Genomic DNA, 21,196 nt, shown 5'->3' with positions numbered 1-21,196 from the left:
AAACAACCTGAGCTTGCTACGTTCTCTGATCAAACAGAGGCTGCAAAAGTAGTTCACATATATGAGAGACACGATCAGGGTGGTGGCACTGGCTTTATGCCCATGTTCTTGCTTTTTTTTGTATTGTGTAACTCAAGTCATGACAGCATGGTAAAGAATGCAGTGGCTCAGAGATATCACTTCAAACACAGCTTCTCTCATGAGCCTCAGATCCTTTCAATGGAACCAAATGAAGATATGCTTTGATGGCCCACCACAGAGTCGGTGGCCTTCAAAGAAACCTGTTGATGGGATGGTGCGGGGCAGCCAGCTAGCTGAAGGAGTGGTACTGTATATGTTTACCTGTCAGGGTAGCTGTGGGAGTGCTCAGGGGAGGTCCAATATGCTTGACCCCAACATGAGTAGTCTTTTTCTGCAGATTTTAGGCTTGGATTATTGTCATCTTCTCTTCTGCCTGGTTCTCTCAGTACATGTAGGGGAACTGTGTGTGTGGATGGCAGGGAGCCAGCAGACAGGTACAGTAGATGTGCTGATGAGGGAGGGAGATATGGGCCGGCCTCAGTCACAGCCCCAGGCACAGACAGGCATACACGGGCAGGCTGAGACTCAGAGGCAGGTTGAGGCCTGGTTCTGTTTGCTGATATTGCTCTGCTGGCTTTGATCCAAAGTGAAAGACGTGGGAAGGGAAAAAACCAGAACGAAAGGCAAAAGAGAGGGGGGGGGGGGGGGGAGTGATCAGGTAAAAGCTGATGCAGAAAAAGCATACAACCAAAAACTATTGGTAGATTTGTCAAATAACAGGAAGAGAGTGGTTGTAGCTTAGGCCAGGGAAAGCAAGCTTGAATGGGATATGGATATGTGAGGCCCAGGGTTAAACGAGAAAGATGTGCAGGACGACAAAGATAAAGAACGTGTTTGATGGCGAGGCCACATTGTGTACGTGGCTCCTTTCAGGTAAACTGGCTCAGTGCAGGCAGAAAGAGGATGGGAAACAATGATGGATGAATTTTTGTCCTCTGACACATTGCTCTTTACACAGGCAAAGAACAGGCAGGACAGGCTGGTCCTGCCACTTTGCTGCCATGACAACCACAGGATTTAGTGCACAATATGTGGGGGCAGACAACATAATGTCATTATGTGGGAGGTTGCACATTCACAGGTAAAACACATATGGGTTGTCAAGAGTTGCCCACCTGCATCTTCTACCTTTTCAGATTTTCTAGTGCTCTTTAAAGAAAATGGCAACCATACTGTATGCAGCTGTTAAGTGTTAAAGAATTTTATTATTTTAATCCTTAACTGTTAATACACTCATATTCTAGACAAAAGTGATATTTCATTTGTGTCATTATTGAAATGAGACATATCTTTGCAATCAGGACTTTTTTGCCCTGAAGGAGAATTATTGTGACATCTTAATTTCAGTATTGGACCGAAAAAATATCTAGCTCCAGCTGCGCCGAGCAGACCTAGTGATTTGTATGCACACTGCTGGCAGCAAAACACACAGCCTTTTGCCACCACTCATAATGTGATAATTTCAGCCATGGATAGGGGTTTTTGGTAGTTCTGTAACTGCAAATTCTTTGTGCCAGTTCGAATCCTCAAGCCCATTTTTGTGTGGAAAATTTGTGAAAGCCGCCAAATCTTTTCTCCCAAAGGAATCGGCACAGTAGACATTTGGGTTGATCAGTTTTGGGTGTTTCTCTGTTTGATACAGTTAACAGTTACCTTTACCTTAAATAAATGTTGCTAGAAAGGCCTGTAATTTTGTTTAGTAAGAGTTTGAGAAACATGTGTCAACGTTCAAGCTTCAAGTGGTTTTTGGCCTCAGTCAATCATTAGTTTCTGTATTATGTTTCTAGGCTCATTCTAAATCCTGGTTTGGACTGTGGTTGAGCATCCCCTTCAGCAGATGTTTGCTCCTGGCGTGCCTGCTGACAGCATGGGTTCCGTCACTTCCATCACTGACAATCTCGCTCTCAGGAAACACTGCCAGCTGCTCTGCTCAGAGAAGCTGGGACACAGACCCAGCAGGATGGTGCAGTGTATTCTGCTGCCCAGACATTTTGGAACCCATCAGTCAACCCTATCTGGAGAGCTGCTCGATAGGAAAGTCCACCTGAGGAATGTACATTCATCGCAGCTACCGCAATGGATTTACATATTGTTAGGCTTTTTCTTATCTGAACCCATATTAATATAGATTTCTGCTTTTGATGTTAAGTGTTTCACACTGTTGCTCATAGTTGTAACATTTATTGTGTTTTTCTCGACACAAGATCAGCATGTGCTGGAAATGTAAATGGAAACCAATCAGATGCCGTTTCACAGGCTGAATACCAGTGCAGCGCTGTACACTGTACAACTCTCGTGAAGAGCAAAAAAATGTCACCCTTTGTGTAAAACAAATGAATACACATGTGATCAAGACTTCTCAGCAGGGTTACTGAGTGCTGACATCTTCTAATTGCCTTCACAAAGAAGCCATTGTCATCAAGGTGCTGATGAATGCAAAGCAAAATCCTCCTATTGACACTGCATTTCACTGTGACACATCGACAGCTCGTGTTAACGTTGGTTAATAACCCTGTCAAAGTGTTTATACTCGTGATGATTAATAGCTCCATAAATGATGTTGTCTGTGAAACCCTATTAGCCCAAATAAAAATGTGTGTGCTGTCTGTTTATGTTATCATTGCAGCTGCGGATCTATAAGATTAATTAAAGATAAGAAACTTTCACAACGTTCGTTATGTGTCTGCAAATGAGTGTGCTGTTATTGTTTGTAATCCTGGCTTCATTACTAGCTAGGCCGGTATTTGCTGGTCACTAATTGTATGTTTTTTTCTTTGTTCCTTTTTTTCTGCTCAGGCAACGAGGAGAAACAGGAAAGTGGATTCTAAAGTGAAAATGTGCCATACAAATGTTGAAAAACTTAAGGTTTTTTAGAAATGCATCTAAAGATGATTCACTTTTATCTTAAGGCATGTATTTGAAAGTTTTCCATGAAAAAGATGACACAATGGAAAATGTGTTTGCCTGCTGTGTTTAGTTTTTGTAAACTTAGTACAGTATGTGTGATGTTTATAGAGAAGTGGTTAATGTCACAGCATAGGTCAAAACGGTTCAAACTGCAGGGAGTTTTTACCGTTTTTGCAGATAAAAATCCCCACATTCCCGTGTACATTACAAATGTATTCAATGTTTTCAATAAGTGTGAGTGAGTTAAGCAATTCAGCAGTGACTTCCCATTCAGCTGTCTTTCACTGTCAATTTCAGCTGTGAGTCAATAAGTTTTGGCTCCGGGGGAAAAAGCTGCAGTCTCCACAGGGGTAGGGATATCGGTGCAGGAGTGCGGGGTAGCAGAGTTGCTAAGGGGGGGTAATTATTCCTTAAGGGTTTGCTTATTGTTGTCTTGCTCTCTGTGATAAAACAAAGCCGACCAGGCTAGGCTCCATTGCGGTGTACTCAGGCTTTTATTCTGGTGCTTGACAATGTTCTGACAAGTTTTTCAAAGCATGATGGGGATTGTATTATGAATCACATTTGTGGGGGACAAGGTCAGCGCCATCTGAAAAAGAAAAGGGGTGTGAAGGCCTGGCGCTGATGTTCTGGAAGTTGAGCTTCATGACATCTTTATGGCCCTGCTTACGGTCAACAACATTAGCATGTTGACAATGCACTTCCCTGCTTGCCTTCCTCCCCCTCCCCTTTTTTTTCCTCCACTTTTTCTCACACACACATACACAGCTCAGGGGAAAAAATGACCTCTTTGCAGCTCTCAATTCACTGCGCTTCTATAGGCCTGAATGGACCGGCTCAACAAAAGGTGACATAATTTTCTCAGGGCTTGATTGGACCCCTCCATGCCACAGGATGACATCATGCAAGCCCCCCTAAGCACATCACAACCAGTACCAGCAAACAACCAACCCCCTCCATCCCCACTGTGTTCTTGGATGCTGGGTTGCCAAGACAACAGAGTTCGGCCCAAGTAATGGGGCAGGACTTGGCAGTACATTGCAGTTTGGCTGTCCATAAAGAGCTTGAGCAGCGTTGTGTTGGCAGTAAACAGTCTTGGGAAATGATAAGGGCGGATGGGAAGAAAACTCTCAAGTTTTGTGATTATGGTTGAGCTATCACATGCAACTGTTTTTAGTTTCATTGTAGTTGACTTTCTGTCTCATAATATTGAAGAAGTTTGTGTGCGTGTCTGTGTTCATGAAGTGAAAAATGTTGGGACATGCATAGCCCAGTATTGATTGATTTTCACCCTATTTGCATGATTATATTTTTAACATTGGAGTGTGTGCAGCCAAATAAGAGATGCATGACATGATTTTCCCGATAAAGATTTTGCTTTGTACCTTTTTTTTTTTTTAAGGCATTAAATTAGCTGTTTTTCATTCATTTTTATATGACTTCTACTTTAGTATCATGTCCTGGGTTGCTATTGGACATTTAGCAACATTCTGTACAACCCTAACTATTAAATGCCACTTTTCATGCTGCTGTGCATCCAGGACTATTATGGGCTCTATACACCAGAGTATCACAAACATACAAATGGCCATTTCCCATTGGGATTGTTGTTAATGAGGATAATTTGAAGTGAGGTTGACATGCAGCCGGGAGCCAAACCTTGTTGGTTCCAAACACTCCTGCAGCACAGACGCCTTTAAGCCCACTCCAAACCATTTCCTCAAACTGGAGCCACGTCCGAAGAAACAGAAAAATGTCACAATTACCACTTGGTCTTGGAAAATGTCCATGTCTCATGCTGAATTAAAGAGTAATATATGCTGTATGGTAGTGCTTGTACTGGTACACATTGGTTTTAATGGTCAGTATAAATTAACTTGAACTCTTCCTATGCAGAGTTCTTTCTTGTCCATCATGCCAAGTCTTTTAGCCACTTTAAAGTGCCCCTGTCTGTAGTCTTCATGCTGGCCCTGTGGTGTGATGTGATTAACTGTGGTGTTGGTTGGCCCCGCCTTGGACTTCCTTGGAAGAAACCATAGCTTTAGTGGGTTTTTGAGCTTGGACCAGTGCTCCCTGGGTATCGGTTACCTCTGGCATTCTGAGGGTGCGTGGGCTCCCAGTGACCATGACGTCGATCCACTCAGCTCTGGTTGCACTGGAGAAGTGGTGGGAATCTGCTACTTTCCCTGCTCTCTGTATTTTCCACAATTGTTCTTTATAGAGGTAACCTATTTTCCAACAGGTTTTCACTTTCTAATATTTCATGGGATTCACCTTGAGATTATTATGACTATATTTTCCAAAGTAAGCACTTTATCAATTCATCAACATCAAATTGATAATGACATTATGGTTATGTACGTGTGAAAAACATGCACCGGTGTTTCTGTTTTATATGGGGTGACAACCTTGATTGGCAAGGTGACATAGATGAGGCAGTTGCATGGCAAAGCATCGCTCAGTCTGGGCAAGCACCCTCACTCAACCTCTCAATCCCTCACCTCTCTCCCTCTCTTTTAATCCCCATTGAGAAGAGGAAGGGGAGACTTGGGAAGCAGGAGAGGATGAGGCGGGGAACAGCAAAACAGGCCAAAGGCTTCACTGACATCCATGGGAATCTGGAGATCCATTCAGTGGTAATTATCAGCATCAATGCAGAGAGGCAGTAGCAAGGCGAGGGGCGGGGGCAAGGGGGTGTGGGAGAGTTTTGGGGGGTGCGGTCGGGTGGGAAAAAGAAGAGGAGGGGGCGTCAGTCCAAGATGGAAATCATGGCGTAGCAGAAGAGCAGGAGGCAAGGTTGACATGAGAGTGAAAGGGAGAGAGGTGGTGAGGCGGAGAGTGGGTTCACTTTCAATTGTGGCAAAAAATGATGTGAGCTTGACCTTATGAGCAAGCACATTTTGATTCACAGCAGCATTTCCCTTTCCTTTGAGTTTAGTCTTTAGAGAAGTGATTACAAGAAACTTTGTATTTATAGATAGAGGAACTAAACAATACATTACAAGTGAAGTGGGGAATCATGGACATTTTATCTTTGATTTAGCTATTTGTCGTGTTAGGTTTTAGGTCACCCGGCAGATCGTTCAGATTCCAATTTGTTAATCAATTCACCTCCTAATGGCACTATTTTCACGCTCGTTTATCATCATTTTTCAAGTGAGTGTGAGAGAATATGAAAATATGTTCCTGTGTGCTTTCTGCTAGTCCGCATGAAATGAAGGGGCATGGCAGACATTCTCCAGGTTCAGGATGCAGCCCTCTGTCCCCTCTGCATCATACATCACCCTGACAGGCCATTTCACTCCTGGATTCAGAATTCCAACTGGGAGACCACCTCAAAGAGTCTGGGTTGTACCCGCTTGGTGAGAACGTCACTCCCAGCCCACTGAACACAACATTTGAATATTTGCTGACTGACTGCAGAGCCAAAACTGTCCAGGAGGGGAAATTATGACAAATGATTTTTTTCATTCTCTCCCCCCCCCTACCACCACCACCCTTTTTTATTTATTCATTTATATTTTTATGAAATCTGAAAATTTTCCAGCGGAGGGTGATTCAACACAACAGCTTTAGTGGCCTGACCTTTACATAGTTGCAAAGAGGAAGGATCAAATTTAAATGGAAGACACTAACATTTTTAGATGTGCCTTTTCCCAACAGTGTTGTTTGTTTCTTTTCTGTGTGAAGGAAGAGTCAAGTCAAAGGTCAGGTCAGTACTTGTCTTTTTCTTTAGAAGGCCTGGTGATGTTCTGGAGTTTACCTTGGGAAACACACTCAGATAGAGTTGTCTCATTATGCCTCTGATGAATTTAGACAGAGGGTGTCAACCTGTCAACTGCAGGGATGAATGATGTCTTCATGTGAAGCTGTCAGATAGAAATGTCTCAATAAGTCGGCCACAGTATTTCTGTGGGATGCACACAATATTAAAAGCTCTGAAAATCTAAATCCAAAATAATGTTCAATTTAATAATGTGTTTAATGTGGTTTTAAATTCAAAACATCTTTAGCCATATTCATAAGCTGAGTATTATACCAATTCCCCTAAAAAAGCAGATCTGAAAATCATGCGTTGACTAGGACATGATATGGAAATTAATATTATCATAATATCAATTAATAATATAATAAAATGCGCCAAACTCATATGTTTTCCTCGAAACTATTTTACACATCTTGCACATTCAAAGGGTTTTTACTGTGTTTTTTCTAGTCACTTAGTAGTCACATCCACCTTCCTGAACATTGTAGATTCCCCTCTTACTTCACTATAAATAAAGTAAAAACAATCCATGACAACTGATATATGGTCTGTAGAATGTGCACTTTTGTATTCATGATCAAAGACACTGAAAAGACACAAAAGTTCCCACTTTTCACCAGCTCTACAGCACTTTTTTTTCACTAAAGCAAGTAGTTGATGATAATGGACCAAGTGTCCTGTGACAATTTGTTGCGTCCTACAGTGCAGCAATCTACTGGTCAGGGAAAAGAGTGACCCCTTGACCCCTCCACACACTGCTCCTTTTTACGTGGAGCACATGAATTTCGTTTCCTGATGTGTAGAGCTGGCAGAGGGGTGAGGAACAACAAGAACCTGCACACCCATCTATCACAATGATAGCACAAACAAGATGGTGGTCACTCATGTATCACCACTGTGTGCAATGTGCATGTTTCTTCTGTGTCTCGCTGCACACAGTTTGAACAGAGAGTATCTCTGTGTGTAGGGAGACACACGGGCAACTATCTCACATCCCAGCTCCAGATAAGACCTGTCATTCCTGTGCCTGGACCGATCGATAGCCATCAGCTCTCAGGGTAGCCAGGCCCTGTTTACACAGCCACTGAGGCCCTCATCACCAACACACACTTCTGATTCAGATCATTACCTCCTGTTGCACATACTGTAGTTCTGCACCAGGAAAACTGACATATTTGCACACAGTTAAAGATGTATACTGTACATTTCTCCTTTTGGCATGCTCTCAGTCAGCCACTCTTCTTCTGAAAAATAAGCTGGCCACATAAAATATTCTGAGTGCAAAAAATACTACTATGACTCTTGTCTGAATCGACTGAGTTTATACACTGTATAAACTGTTGATTACACTAAACACGGTAAAGTTTAAATCCATTGTGCCTCCTTTAGCAGAAAATGTGAGGAATCCACCACAAACTTAGACTGCTTTTTTATCTTGAAACAGAAGATGATCCAAATAGTGCAGACTCAGGGTTTTTCTTCACTTGTGTTTGTATTTCAAAGGCGGCTTTGTGTTCGTCTTCATCCTGCCTGAAATATAGCCCAGAAAGTTAACGTTGAGGGATCTTATCAGAGATCCTCAGAAGGTTCTAGTCCTTGCCAGAAATTCAAAACGCTTCCGACTTCTTCAAAAGAAGGGTCATCATCATAATTCTTTCATGTTTAATCCATTTTTGGGTGCATTTCACATTGCTTTATGAGAACAAACAGCAACATGTTACATAATTATTACATTCACATATTTTTCCCGACTCATTTTGAGGTCATGAGAAACTGTTTTTTATGTTACAGATCTTTTTGACCTCAAAAAACATACAGCGTTTGAATGTTTTTTTTAACCTATTTTCTACTTTTAAGTTAAATGTAATTTGTTTGAAATCACATCTGCTTTCAGTTGGTTAGGATTCCAGTCAAAAGCTGGCAATTTAAATTCAGGGCTCTGGCGTAATAGTGGCACTCAAAAGGCACAAATGCTTCTTTAACATTACAGGTGCCCTGTGGAGTTTTCTTGTAAAAGTAATGTAAAAGATACAGTTTCTTATGACATTACTTTTATGATGCTAGAGTTGCTCAAAAACTCTACAAGCGAGGGAAAAAGAAAATATAATGAGTTCATCATTATGTTCCGATCGAACATATTTTTTGAATATATGAAATGGTACTATTATTAATAAAAAAAAGATTTGCAAGGAGGTGGTTGGGGTGTGTCGCAAAGCGTAAGACTGTCAAACCACAGACCCAAGATCCATTCCAGAGTCCTGTGTCTGGTTAGGTTCAAACAAGAAAACCACTAACGTTAGGGTTAGAGAAAGATCGTGGATTTGTTTAAAAGCACTTATACACGTTATACACGTGTGTGATGTGTTACATTTTCCTCTATTACACCAGTGCTCGATTTTCCTCTGACCATAACCAGCTGCTGTAACTGCCTAAATACAACCATAAAATGTTTTAATAATGCTATTGTCACACAAAGTGCAGATTGTTCTATAAGATTGCATATTTCAGCTGAAAATAAAAAAGAATATTTCACTGCAAAATCAGATATTTGGCACAAAAAAAAACCCCAACGAAAAATAAAAGTCTGGCAACAGTTTATTGATATGTTCAGTATCAACGTGTTTGCAACTCGCTATTTATGTTACATGTCAACATATTTTCATTATTTTCCCAGGAAACGTAATGTGTCTGTTACTACATTTCTTAGGAAAATGTAATTGCATTTGCATTTTAGTGGTATAGGAACATAACTTTTCGGAGACTTGCATGTTGTGTGGCACATTGTGCATTGTGCACATTGTGCATGTGCCACATTTGAGGTAGAATTACAGAGGCTTAGAAGAGTGTGGACAATATTTACAAGGGTCTTGCTTTGCAGAATAAAGAAACGTGTCACTTAGTGGAGTGGTGTGTCTGGCTGATGTGCTTTAATAGAGGTCTATTGAATTAACAAGCAAATTAATCCTCGCTGCAAACAGACAACTAACCAAACTTGAAGCGGGAAGATTCAGTAAAATCCTTTTGGTGTTGCCCATGGTCCCGACTGGACACCATTGGGCGCCCAGTCGGATTAAAGATTGAGCATTAAGGATTTCATATTAGTTATTTCTTCAATGGGGACACTTTAATGTCTTCCAAATGATGATGCTAATTTTAAAGCCAGTCAAATCATGAATCAGCTTACGGACATTTTCAAAACATCTGTAGAGTTTTTGTAGAATTTAAGCTCTTAATATTTCAGTAGTACAGAAGTATCTGGACACGACTCAGCAAGTCCATTTGCTAAAACAACACAGTAATTGAGCGGAGCTACTCCCTGGAGACAACTTTCACTGTGCTCAGAAACAAACATGAATTGACTAATTTAAGGCAGTTTTATTTGGATGTAGAAAAGCATTGCACTGGCATTTATCCAGTCAGTTAGAGGCCTGAAATAAAGTGCAGCAGTAGTGTCTGTCACTGACAAGGCACGACACATAAAATGACCTGATCAGGCGAAGTGGAGTGTTAAGTACCTCCTTTTCACTCCAGAAAGACCAGACTCTATAAATATGGATATTTTGTGGGACTCACTCATATGCTGAGGCACATTTTGATTTTCTGTGGCCTGTAGGAACACACACTAATCACTGGTGTGACTGAGTCAAGACTGTGCAAAAATTTCCAGCAGTTGGCTCCATGTGTCTTTTCTCCGGGGATGTGTTTGTGTGTAAGAGCAGGATCAGGGGCTGTGTGCCTCTCAGTCTGTTCTGAAAAGCTGACTCAAGTGCCAAAACACTGCCCGTATTGGCTGGGGAGTCTTAATATTGTTCAGCTAGAGAAAATGCAGGGACTTCTCACTGTGCATTTGTTGATTTGTTTGTGTGCATCTGTCAGGTGTGTTTCAATATAACTGCTTAGCAAGTGCTCGCACGGTGTAATTCAGCTCTTTCCATTAAAGCAAAAGTGAAAAGTTTTATTGTGTTCAATGTTGGATGAAAAAAAAAAAACATTCCCACATTTAAGCTTCCTGAAAATGGACAATGAATATAGTCCCTTCCCCACCTGAGGCAGTTTGAATGACGTTGTCATCTTTGCAGGTGAGTGTAATTTAGCACCTGTTGGCATAATGCTCAGTTTCTCATGTAATATAATGCAAATATCTTCTGGTCTAATTAGAAATCACAATTAGTGTATGAAGGTCTTTTAAGCCCTTTCATTTTTTTCTTCTGTGGGCAGTGAGAAAGCAGCATACTTATAATCGAATTAAGCTATTTCCACTTTTAGCTTTGTTTCCCTCTTCAAACTACATAACAGATGTAACTCAAATCCAGTCTGGTCACTCATACTGGATATATAAATCTTATAATGAGCCTTGGTCAAGTAAAGCTGTCCTTCCTATTTGATGCAGTCTTTTTGTGTTTTACCTCGTGCCTTCATTTGAAGCACCTGGGAACTCCCCCATGAGAGGGAAAGCAAGAGAAGGAGGTATTTACAATAATAAAAAAGAGAAGTGACAGTGGCTTTGTGGTGTAGACTAGGGAAACAGTCTGCTTAGCTATCTGAAAAATCCTTCCAGCATAGCAGTGAGCTAGGTTGTTTACTTGTTTACGTGTTTACAACTAGGGCATTTTGGGAGTCAGTCAGCAAGTCGATGGACATGGGCGTGATTTGTGGCTATACAGCTAGAGCCAAGCTTCACATATCACATGGTTAAAGCCCTCGTGATGGCCACAATGACAGTGGTGGTGGTGGGGTTACTGAGAGGTTAAGATTGGCTGAGGAAGACACACAGTTTATCATCACTGGGGGGAACAATTAACTGTGACACCACAATGTTTTTTGGGTTTCACATGCAGAACTTATTCAGAAATTTGTGTCATTTAAAGCCATTTAAATGAATTATTTATGGCTGTTTGAGACTACATAAAATGTTAAAACTTTGCTATTATGGGGGAAAAGTTGAACATACAAAGTGTTTGGTATGATTGGTAACAAACACAGTGTGGGATGGATAGATGGGAGTGAAATAGTGTCTTGGGAGTAGAGCACATCCTGTCAGCTGAGCTCCCACTCTACCTCTCCCTTCTTTTTTCCCTCAGTTGCTCCTCTAAACAGCTGGTGCTCCCCACTGCATGCAGAGTGATGTGTAGGTTGAAGGGGATTTTCCTCAGGGTCTCCAGCTGAATCTGTGCTTGGCCTGGATCACTGCTCTGGGGTTACCTGACCTTTTGACCTCTAGGTTAACCTCTCAACTTCATCTCTCCCCAGAGTCCAACACATAGCCATACTGAACACATTAACCTACTGACCCTCACTGTCCTGCTTATTGATACATAGAACTCTTCACGATCACTTCATAGTAACAATAGCTATTATTTATTGTCTCCAGACACTAATTTGCAAGTAGTTGAAAGTTACTGAAAGTTAATAAAGTTGTGAGATGTGATGAAGCATTTGAGATGGTCAGGAAATGGAAGCTTTGCATGTGAAAAAAGATTCAGAGCATGCTAATGCTAAGGGCACAGTCATGCCAACAGCAGGCTCAAAGTCTGTTCAACCAAGTTTCACCAGCAACTTCTGATCAAAGGTGAAGGCTGAGTCTCCAGGCCTGTAGGCTGCAAGGCTGCCAGGCCAGTCAGGTGGAAGGCTCGGGGCTGGGTGACTGCCACGGGGTAGTACCACTCCTCCCTCAGTCCCTGATCTGCCCAGCGTGCACAGGACTTAGGGCAAAAGCTGGGGATTATCTCCGCTGCACTTCCACCCCTACCACCCACTACCTCTTTGCAACACTGTGTCTCTTCTCTCCTTACCTTCTACTCGGCACCTGCATAGCTGGACACACAAGAGCACTACATGCATCACAATTTATTTAAGACATGTAAACATATTGTGTACAGTTCAATGTGTTTGTGGCATTTTGCATCAAGTTTTTTTGTTTCTCCTAGACTCTGGTTATCCGATTACTATGCATCCTCCAAAGTTTAACACTTTCTGCGACGTGAATGGATGTTTGCCAAAGGTGAACGAACGAAAGTGGCTCCTTTATGAGGTTCTTATGTAAAACTGCTGAAAACAGAACTCTTCCGCATCTTCCTATGCACTTAAATCTCTTAAAAAAAAAAAAAACGTCCTTTCTGCTCTTTCTCGCACTTGCATCTCGTGAAATGTGAACACTTTTCTGATAGGACTTTGCTTTGATGTTTTCTCCTTGACTTAGATTTTTGCTGCCTTGTACCTCACTTGTAAGTCGCTTTGGATAAAAGCATCTGCTAAATGACTGCATGTAAATGTAAATGTAAAACCTCCTGTGACAGGCAGGCAAATGTACTTGTGTTCTGTCTAATTCTTCGTTGGTTGCTCACCCACACTGCCACTCATCGCTCACTAACCAACTCAGGCAGTTTTTGAAATGAGACATATATAATATAAGACTAACATGTCAAGATAGAAAAGTGCGATTACAATTGCATTTAAGGTTAGAATAAAGGGATTTATTTTATTCATTTAGTTGCGGTTTCACTCCTAAGATACCACAATAAAAATATAATCCCCCATATGTGTCATTTCTTCAATGTTGGTGTCTGGTGTTGGTTTAGATAATTTGCCAGATCACTGTGTTTGTTAAGGGTTAAGGATGGAATCCTGTGGAAAGAGATGACAAAGGGCACCGAAGGCCTAAATCTCAACAGGGTTCCTCTCCACAGGACATGGCTTTAAAAGAGAGCTTATGTTTCATTTCCCCATAACTCATGGCTCACTCTAAATTCCACATCTTTCCCGATTACGTGAATCACTGTTTCTCATTCTACATTCAACACAAATAGCATAGTCCTGCTGCCCCAACATCTCTCACCAATGATGTCATACATGAGTGCTAATGAAAATTGTGTCTTTTACAGTATATGATAGTACTCCCTATTCACTCATACCCTAAGTAGTTCACTCAGTAGTGAACAGTAAACTGACATTCGGATAATTAGTAACTTTTTTAACCTATGCAATGATAATTTCAATTGTTCAACAATAATTTTCATCATCATTGTCATTTTCTAACTGCATTTTGGGATTGTCAGCAGAAAGTAGCATACATGCGAAGTATATTACTTTTTTATTTCCGTTGTGTATGTTTTGAGGACACAATATGCAACGTTTCGACACTACTACAAAATGTATACACTATATAGTGCAGGATATAGTGTGTAGGTAGTGATTTCGAACACAGCTTTTGTGTGGGCTAAAAAGCAAACAGTAGCCAAACAAGATGACTACTGATAGAGACATTACAAAAAGAATCAGACTTTACAATCAGTGACATCAGTTAGCCTGAGGTTGACACTGCTATGTAGCAACAAAGACTGGAAAGATACAGATTAAGCGGGTCCATCAAACCTTTAAAATGAAGCGAAGAGAGAAATGCAAAAAAGAGGAAATTATCTCAGGAGAAAACGTGGATGTTTACAATGATTATATTCTTTGTCAGGTGGAAAGTATTTTTCTCTGTTTGCCTTTGAGGGTCTGCACCTCTAATGTTTGTGCCTCCAATGCAGGCCTAAAGCCGTAGTATTGCAACTGGGATGAGTTTTATGTGTAAATGTTAAAGTTAAGGACACGTCTACCATTCTTTGTGCGTTTCTTTTCACAGTGTTTTAATGTAAAAGATGTCAACAAGATCCCTGTCGAATTGTGAGATAAATTCAGAACAGCTTCGTACTGTTCCCTCTGTTCAGGCTTGGACAAGCTGAACATCTAAAATGGCCTCCAAGAAAGTGGATGTGTGGGGACATGTTCTCACAGTGTTGCCTGCTGTACGATTTGGCTCAGAATCCAGGGTAGAGGTGGTAATGTGTGTGTGTACTTGCGTGTGTATTTACATGCTTGTGTATTTTAACAGAGACTGAGGAGTGGCAAGGATCACCAACAACAAAACCACGGGCCTGATGCCAGGTGAGATAATGACACTGCCGAACAGGATTTTGGGTAATGGGGGCGATAGTAGCTGTGGAAACAATGATGTCATCAAGGCATTTCAGCTGCTATCTGGAACCTCTGTTTTCATGGAAGGTGGCAGCTTTAATATAAGAGGGGGAGCACAGAGAGATAAGGGTTGGAAGGTACTCAAGATGCTGTAGGTGAGGTCAATGGAGTTTATATGAGCCTATGCATACACGAAAGGCTGTGATGGACATGATAAGGAAGAGATTACGTGTTTTTTAGCTTGTTCTTGGTATGCACTTGTGCATAATGCATATGACATATCTATATGCACATCATGGTGGCGGAGCCTACTGTAATGTATAGGAGATTTGTTTCAGTCCTCCTCCTACTTCTCTTTTTCCTGTCTCCGCAGCTTGACCCAAGTAAAACCACCGCTCCTTTCTTCACCTGTCTGTATCTTTAACCATATAAACCTCACACATTGCTGGCAAATGGCCCTGAAGTGTGGAGACCACATTTGCCTAAAGGGCCACATACCTGACTACTTATTAAGGCACAATATGGTGGTGGAGAATTACAAGCAACAAAGTAGCAGCATTACTTTTTGCAAAAACTGAGGTTCTGAGGTTTGGAAGAGTACAGATATGTACATAGCATTCTGACAACAACAATTCAGGAGAGAAGTCATAGTAGTTCAGCCTTAGTTTTATCTACCAGACACCTCAAACAGAAACAGGAAGTATTAGGAGTTATACATCAAGTTTCGGCAAAGACCTTAACTGGGGTTCTGCAAGATCAGGATTTGCAAAGGACAATGAATCTTGATCTGAAAGAACCTGTTTTGGTTTAGGTTTTGCCTCCTTTAGTCATGTTAATCTTGTATTTACTGCCCCACGGGTTGGCAGGGAGTATTGGGCAATTCCTTTTTTTTAAAGCTTACAGGGGATTTAACAAGGTCAAGCATACTCATTCCATATAACTTAGATATGTGATTGAGATTCATAGCACACAATGGAAATGTGGATAGGTTTATAATGCATGACGGGACCTACTTGTACAGGGGCTATCTGATTTAGCCACAGCACTTTTATGGTATAGTTCATATTTCTGAATGAGGGCTGCCTGCGGTTTGAGGTGAAACCCAAGGCCTCACAGTCTATGGTAGGTGGGCCTACTGTGTTAGGCTAGGCTCTGACAACACCTGGGACTGGTTAGCATCCTGGCTAGAGCTAGATAGAGCTGCTGGACAAAGTTCAGCTCTGTGGGAGAGGAATAAAAGCTACAAAAAGAGAAAGAGCCTTCTAATGTAAGCATGACGTGAACGCTGCCACATGCCCCATAATCATTCTCCTGCCTACAAATCAGTTCACACATGCTCAGCCTAATCTCTATTCTATGCATCATGGACAGTCAGCACTGTACAGCTGCATCACAGCAGCATTTCTTAAAAACCTCCTGGTACACCAACACTGCTAAAATAGTGCAGAAATAATGGGATTTAGCAATTGCAAGAAATTGCAGATATAACTAAGCTATTGTCCTGAGATTGTAAAACTTCCTAAGTGCATCTGGTTACCTCTAGAATGGCTGCCAGAGGATGTGTTGGGACCTTAACACCCTTGCTGTGGTTGGAAAAGGGTTCACGAAGTCGCAAATATCCTACTCATCGTTAAAATATTCATCCCTCGTCATTTGTTTCATTTTTATCCTAACAGGATATATTTTATCACTGCTTCATATAATACACTAAGGGTTTTGTGCCCTAATCCAAAAATGGCCTGGTACTCTTAAGGTCTTACTTTTCGTGAGTGAAACGCTAGGGCTGTGGGTCCCCCTCAAAGCCAGTTGGCTGTGAGTGTCGCATCGGCTCCAGCTTCTGCACCATTACAGCAACATATCAACTATGTCTAAGGAGGTTGCACAGACTAAGGGTCCGGGTCAAGATGTGACACAACCATAACAGAAGGGTAAGCCTTCAATCCTGGATGGATGGGGCAATGTTTGGTTCTGACCAGGGTTGACCCGACTAGACGACCACAAGCACTTAGCCGACTTTGACTCATTTTTGGGCTGCCAGCCCACCACCATGTTCTGTGCTCCATTTGGGCTTACTTGATCCATCCCAAACAAAACCACAAAAGCGGAGGGGCTGTTGCAGTAAGGTTGCCGAATAGCTCTATGCCACTACAGAGCAGTGAGGTCATAGACAGTATGCCCCAGCCTAAGGCTTGGCATGATGCATGGGAACTGTCTTTGAATCTCTCTCAGCACCCATTCTTCTTATACCTTCTTATACTAAATTTTTTCCTTTCCTTTCCTCTCTCACACCGTTTTCTGAGTGTCAAAGATCCAATGTTCTAGCACCTCATCATCCCTCAACCTTGTGGTCTTGCAGAGAGGAAGAGAAACATATGGTATCCATATCATGCTAATATATTACTCATCTTTACATTTCTCAAAATCCCATCCATGCATGCGGCACCAGCTTTCCCACACCGCATAGATCACGAGTATTTGTGCATATTGGCATTACAGAATGGTGCCATGACACAATGTGTTAACAGCAGTTGTGCAAAACAGGGTTACATGGTAAAGCAGGAGTTTATAGGATTTTATGTTCAGATCCTATTATATGTCATACAAGTGTATTGACTCTTGAGCCAAATCTACAGCTTTCTCAGATGCTATAGTATTTCTAAAGTGTTTTTAAAAGTGTTTTGTTAAAATGGAAATGAAATATTTTTAACATTTGATTGAGACAGGTACTGCATATAATGATTTTTATGATTTTTACAGGGGATGATGGGTGCGTTGGTTTACAATACATGTTCAGAAACACTAGAATATCTGTTAGGGCACATGAAAAGCTGCTAAGTGGCAAGAGGGGAAATATAAATTAGCTGAATCTTGCAATGGAGATATTATGCGCGCTGGTTCCTGCTTCATAGTAGTTAGTTTTATAATGTTGCTTAGTGCAATAACATATGCCAAGCAATTGTAAATAGGAAAGAGGAGAACTTGCGAGTTCCTTCCATGTCTGCTTTGCAGTGACTTGCACACAGAAGACTGTTACACTTCCACAGCTCAGTTACTGCTTGGGAAAGCTCCAAGGGCAATTTTGTTGTACCATACAGTGTTGAATGGTAATATCTCCCTGTTGTACAAACTGTGCTGCACTTTTTACACAAGATGAGGCATGCAAGGCTTGGGAACATATTGCTTGTCAGTCATACATTACCTTGTTCTAACACCGTCACAGACACAAAGGTGCCAGTATTGTTTCTATAATGCTCTCTCTTCCTAGGGTTTAATTCTTTATTTTACAGTGGGACAAAAAAAACAAAAAACTCACTTCCTGCATCAGAAAGTATCATGTTTCTATCTCACACAAACAGGTCCTTGTCTCGGAGTGCAATTTACCTGTCTGATAGCCATGAGGGCTGTTGTTCCCCCTCGCTTTGTCAGCGCTCAGAACACAGTTCACTGGGAGGACAGGCTTATATAGATGTTGTCTTGGTGATACACAACCACTTGTAAATGAGACATGATTAAAATTATTTGATGTCACGTATGGCCATAGTTGGTAAATAGGATACTGTATGCTGTGTTATTCACAAAGGTTTTCAAGAATTTAAGATTAATATATTTTTGTTGTTTAGAATGGAACAATCAAGCCTTCACCTCCCAGCATACTCAATCATAATCGTAGTTCATCATTAAGAGGAAGTTAAGGTGTTCATACAATATATGTCCTAATTTCAAAAGACTCTTGTATTATGCTGCCCTGCCAGGTCTGGTGCCACAGTAACAGGTACTCCAGCCCCACCCTGCTGCAAATGCCTACTGTGTTGAAGGCTTTTGGCTAAGGGTAATGAAAAGTGTACGAATATACACTGCTCAGACTTGTTTGGCCTGTCATTGTAGCTGGGGAATATCAGGCCAAAGGAACTGTCAGCAGCTCTGACAGGATCTGATGGCCCTGTGCAAGGCCTATTTGTTTGCACACTTTCATATGTTGGCGTGTGTGTGTGAAGCGAGAGAGACAGTAAAGGTGAACGATTAAGACAAATGTAGCATACCAATGGGTGTTGCATGTGAATGCAGGTGTTTTACGATATTATCCTGCTTTTAAAAACACACTAGTGAATTTCATATCGGGGAAAAGTTGTTCCTAAATCAGGGAGCTGCGCTATGAAAAATTGCCCAACACTCCCTTTTACAGGACCATGACTTGCAAATAGACCAGGATATTAGAACACTTTAAAATAAAACTATGCAAAGTTTGACAGGTCACACAGACGTAGATGGGAGGTTGTTTCAAACTGAGCGCAAATATGCAACCTTTATTCCTCAAGATTTACAATACAGCTGCATCGCAAAAATGGCATCTTGTCATTGTGGCACAGAGGTAGATGTGCCTACCATGACAGATATTGTGTAGAGAGTGTCAACCAGCACAGTTATGACACTTTAACTTCCCTCCATTGCTGTGATTAGTCACAACAGATCAAGTATAGATAAACATCTGTTTGTGCAGGTTTTGTTTTGCACCAGTCTCATAAATATATTGATGGCAGAAGCATGCAATGTGTTATTATATTTCAAATGCTAATAAAGCCCATTAAACTGAAAGGTTTGACTAAATTGCAGACTGGAGACTTGCCATCTTTCAGTAAGGTAGCATATCAACTTATCTAGAGGTGCAATAAATCAAAGGTGTTTGTCTCTGCATAGTGGTAACTACAACAAACCATGGCTGGTGGTTTGAACCCGGTGCTAAGACAGTGTTTACCACACATTACGAAAAGAATTACAATGTTTTTTATAACAATGGTCTTTTTGAAATGTGCACAGGATTTATTGGGAGAACACTGGGGAAGCAATTTGATAGTGGGTTAAACATAGCTCCCTCAACATACGGGCATGACTGATGTATCTATATATTAATGTATACTATACTGTGTATTACTGCATTCCAGCCTATGCAATCATGAATGGAGAACACTGCACCTTAAATTATAAGGGTCATACTACAATTTACAATCACTGGACACAATGTAGTGAGAAGATGTGCAGTCTGATGCATTTGTGAGATGAAATGATGAGAAATTATGCTGTTTTAGAGTATAAGACAAAACAAAGTAAAAAAACGTTTACATGGTGATGTATTAATATTGAGATGCAAATTAGCTAATGGAGCCAAATGAATAAGGATTTAGGAATATTCTGTATATTTAGATAGATACTTCTGATAGATACACAGAACACAAAACATCTCACACACATAAAGTCAGTTCTGATGTCAGAATTAAAAGGCCAGTGACTGTTCTTACCTTCAATTTCCTTTAAGTATTCTTTTCGTTTGAGCATGCCATTTAGTTGTTCTTCAGGCCCATTTGTTTCTTGTTGTACGGTATCTATGCAAACAGGCCACTAATCAGAAAATCTGAGTCATGCAGAACACATAAGCTGACAGGCTTGTGCCCAGTAAACTGTGCTAGGTGGGTGGGACACATGAACCGGTATGTGTAACTTTATGCTGTACACACGCAAGTATCTTTAGCCTGAATTATTTGCCTAGTTAATGCACATTACACAGAGAGAGACACTGTGAACAGTGGACTGAACGTATCAGTTTAATTCTCTATTGTCATAATGTCAGGATACGCAAGATTTACTGTGTCGTTGTTTGGTTAAACCTTGGAAAGTCTTTTGTTCAGAAGGTCATACATTTGGTGTAGGAACATCTACATGCAGTAAATAGCAAGTAATACATTCACTGCATTATCTCTATCACATCTGGTGTGTTTGTACGAGTGCAGTTATGCATCTGTGTTGTGTCAAGCACAAACTTGTTTTAGTGAACAGAAAACTAGTGGAGAGGCCAGCCTTGTTTAGTGTGATGTAATAGGCATGTATGGCAAATCTGAAGGCCTACCTTGAGAAGACATGGTAGTTACCAAGGTTAGGGTGTGAAAACAGTGGCTGTTCTAAACTGCTGCAATCTGTCTCTGTAAGAACTGATGGAGGTGAGTGTGCCAGAGTGCTGAGTCTGGGAGGCTGCCAGTGACAGCCTGTATGGATAGAGATTGCAAATGACAAGATAAATGACAATACATGCAGAGGAAGGAGGGAAAGATTTTTTAAAAGCTGTAGTGGTTTGACAAAACATGTGAGAGGAGGGGTGAAAACTTGTAGTGATCCTAATGGCAGAGTGGAAATTCAGCACTGACATAGAACTGTCAGCAATCCCAGCAGCCATCTCAAGAGCTCTGCCATCGCTATGGTGACGGTAGACTGTTTTTGTTAATAATAGGCAACTGCGAATCTGTGAGTATCCATGTGCACAGATACACTTACTCATACTTTAACGACACCTGTCAGAGAAGTCGTCTCCTCCTAAGATGATGAGCTCAACAGCTACTGCAAGGAAATACAGAGGCTTATGTTTGGTCTTGCACACAAACACTTACACGCACACACACACATACACACAGATCTTTACAGATGAGTACAGTTGTCAGT

General features: G+C 41.2%; 1 long non-coding RNA gene across 1 annotated transcript in view; it reads left to right on the top strand.

The window, feature by feature from the left end:
- The window catches only part of LOC137100270 (uncharacterized), a 52,443-nt gene extending 46,850 nt beyond the window's left edge, over positions 1-5,593 (top strand). Inside the window, exon 4 of the long non-coding RNA XR_010910875.1 lies at positions 1,869-5,593. This is a non-coding gene — a long non-coding RNA (uncharacterized lncRNA). The remainder of the gene's footprint in view (positions 1-1,868) is intronic.
- Positions 5,594-21,196: the final 15,603 nt, after the last annotated feature.

The sequence above is a fragment of the Channa argus genome, chromosome 15, assembly GCF_033026475.1.
Source record: "Channa argus isolate prfri chromosome 15, Channa argus male v1.0, whole genome shotgun sequence".
NCBI classification, from domain to species: domain Eukaryota; kingdom Metazoa; phylum Chordata; class Actinopteri; order Anabantiformes; family Channidae; genus Channa; species Channa argus.
The sequence above is the reverse complement of the archived record's forward strand: the minus strand, read 5'-3'. Positions and strand labels throughout refer to the sequence as shown.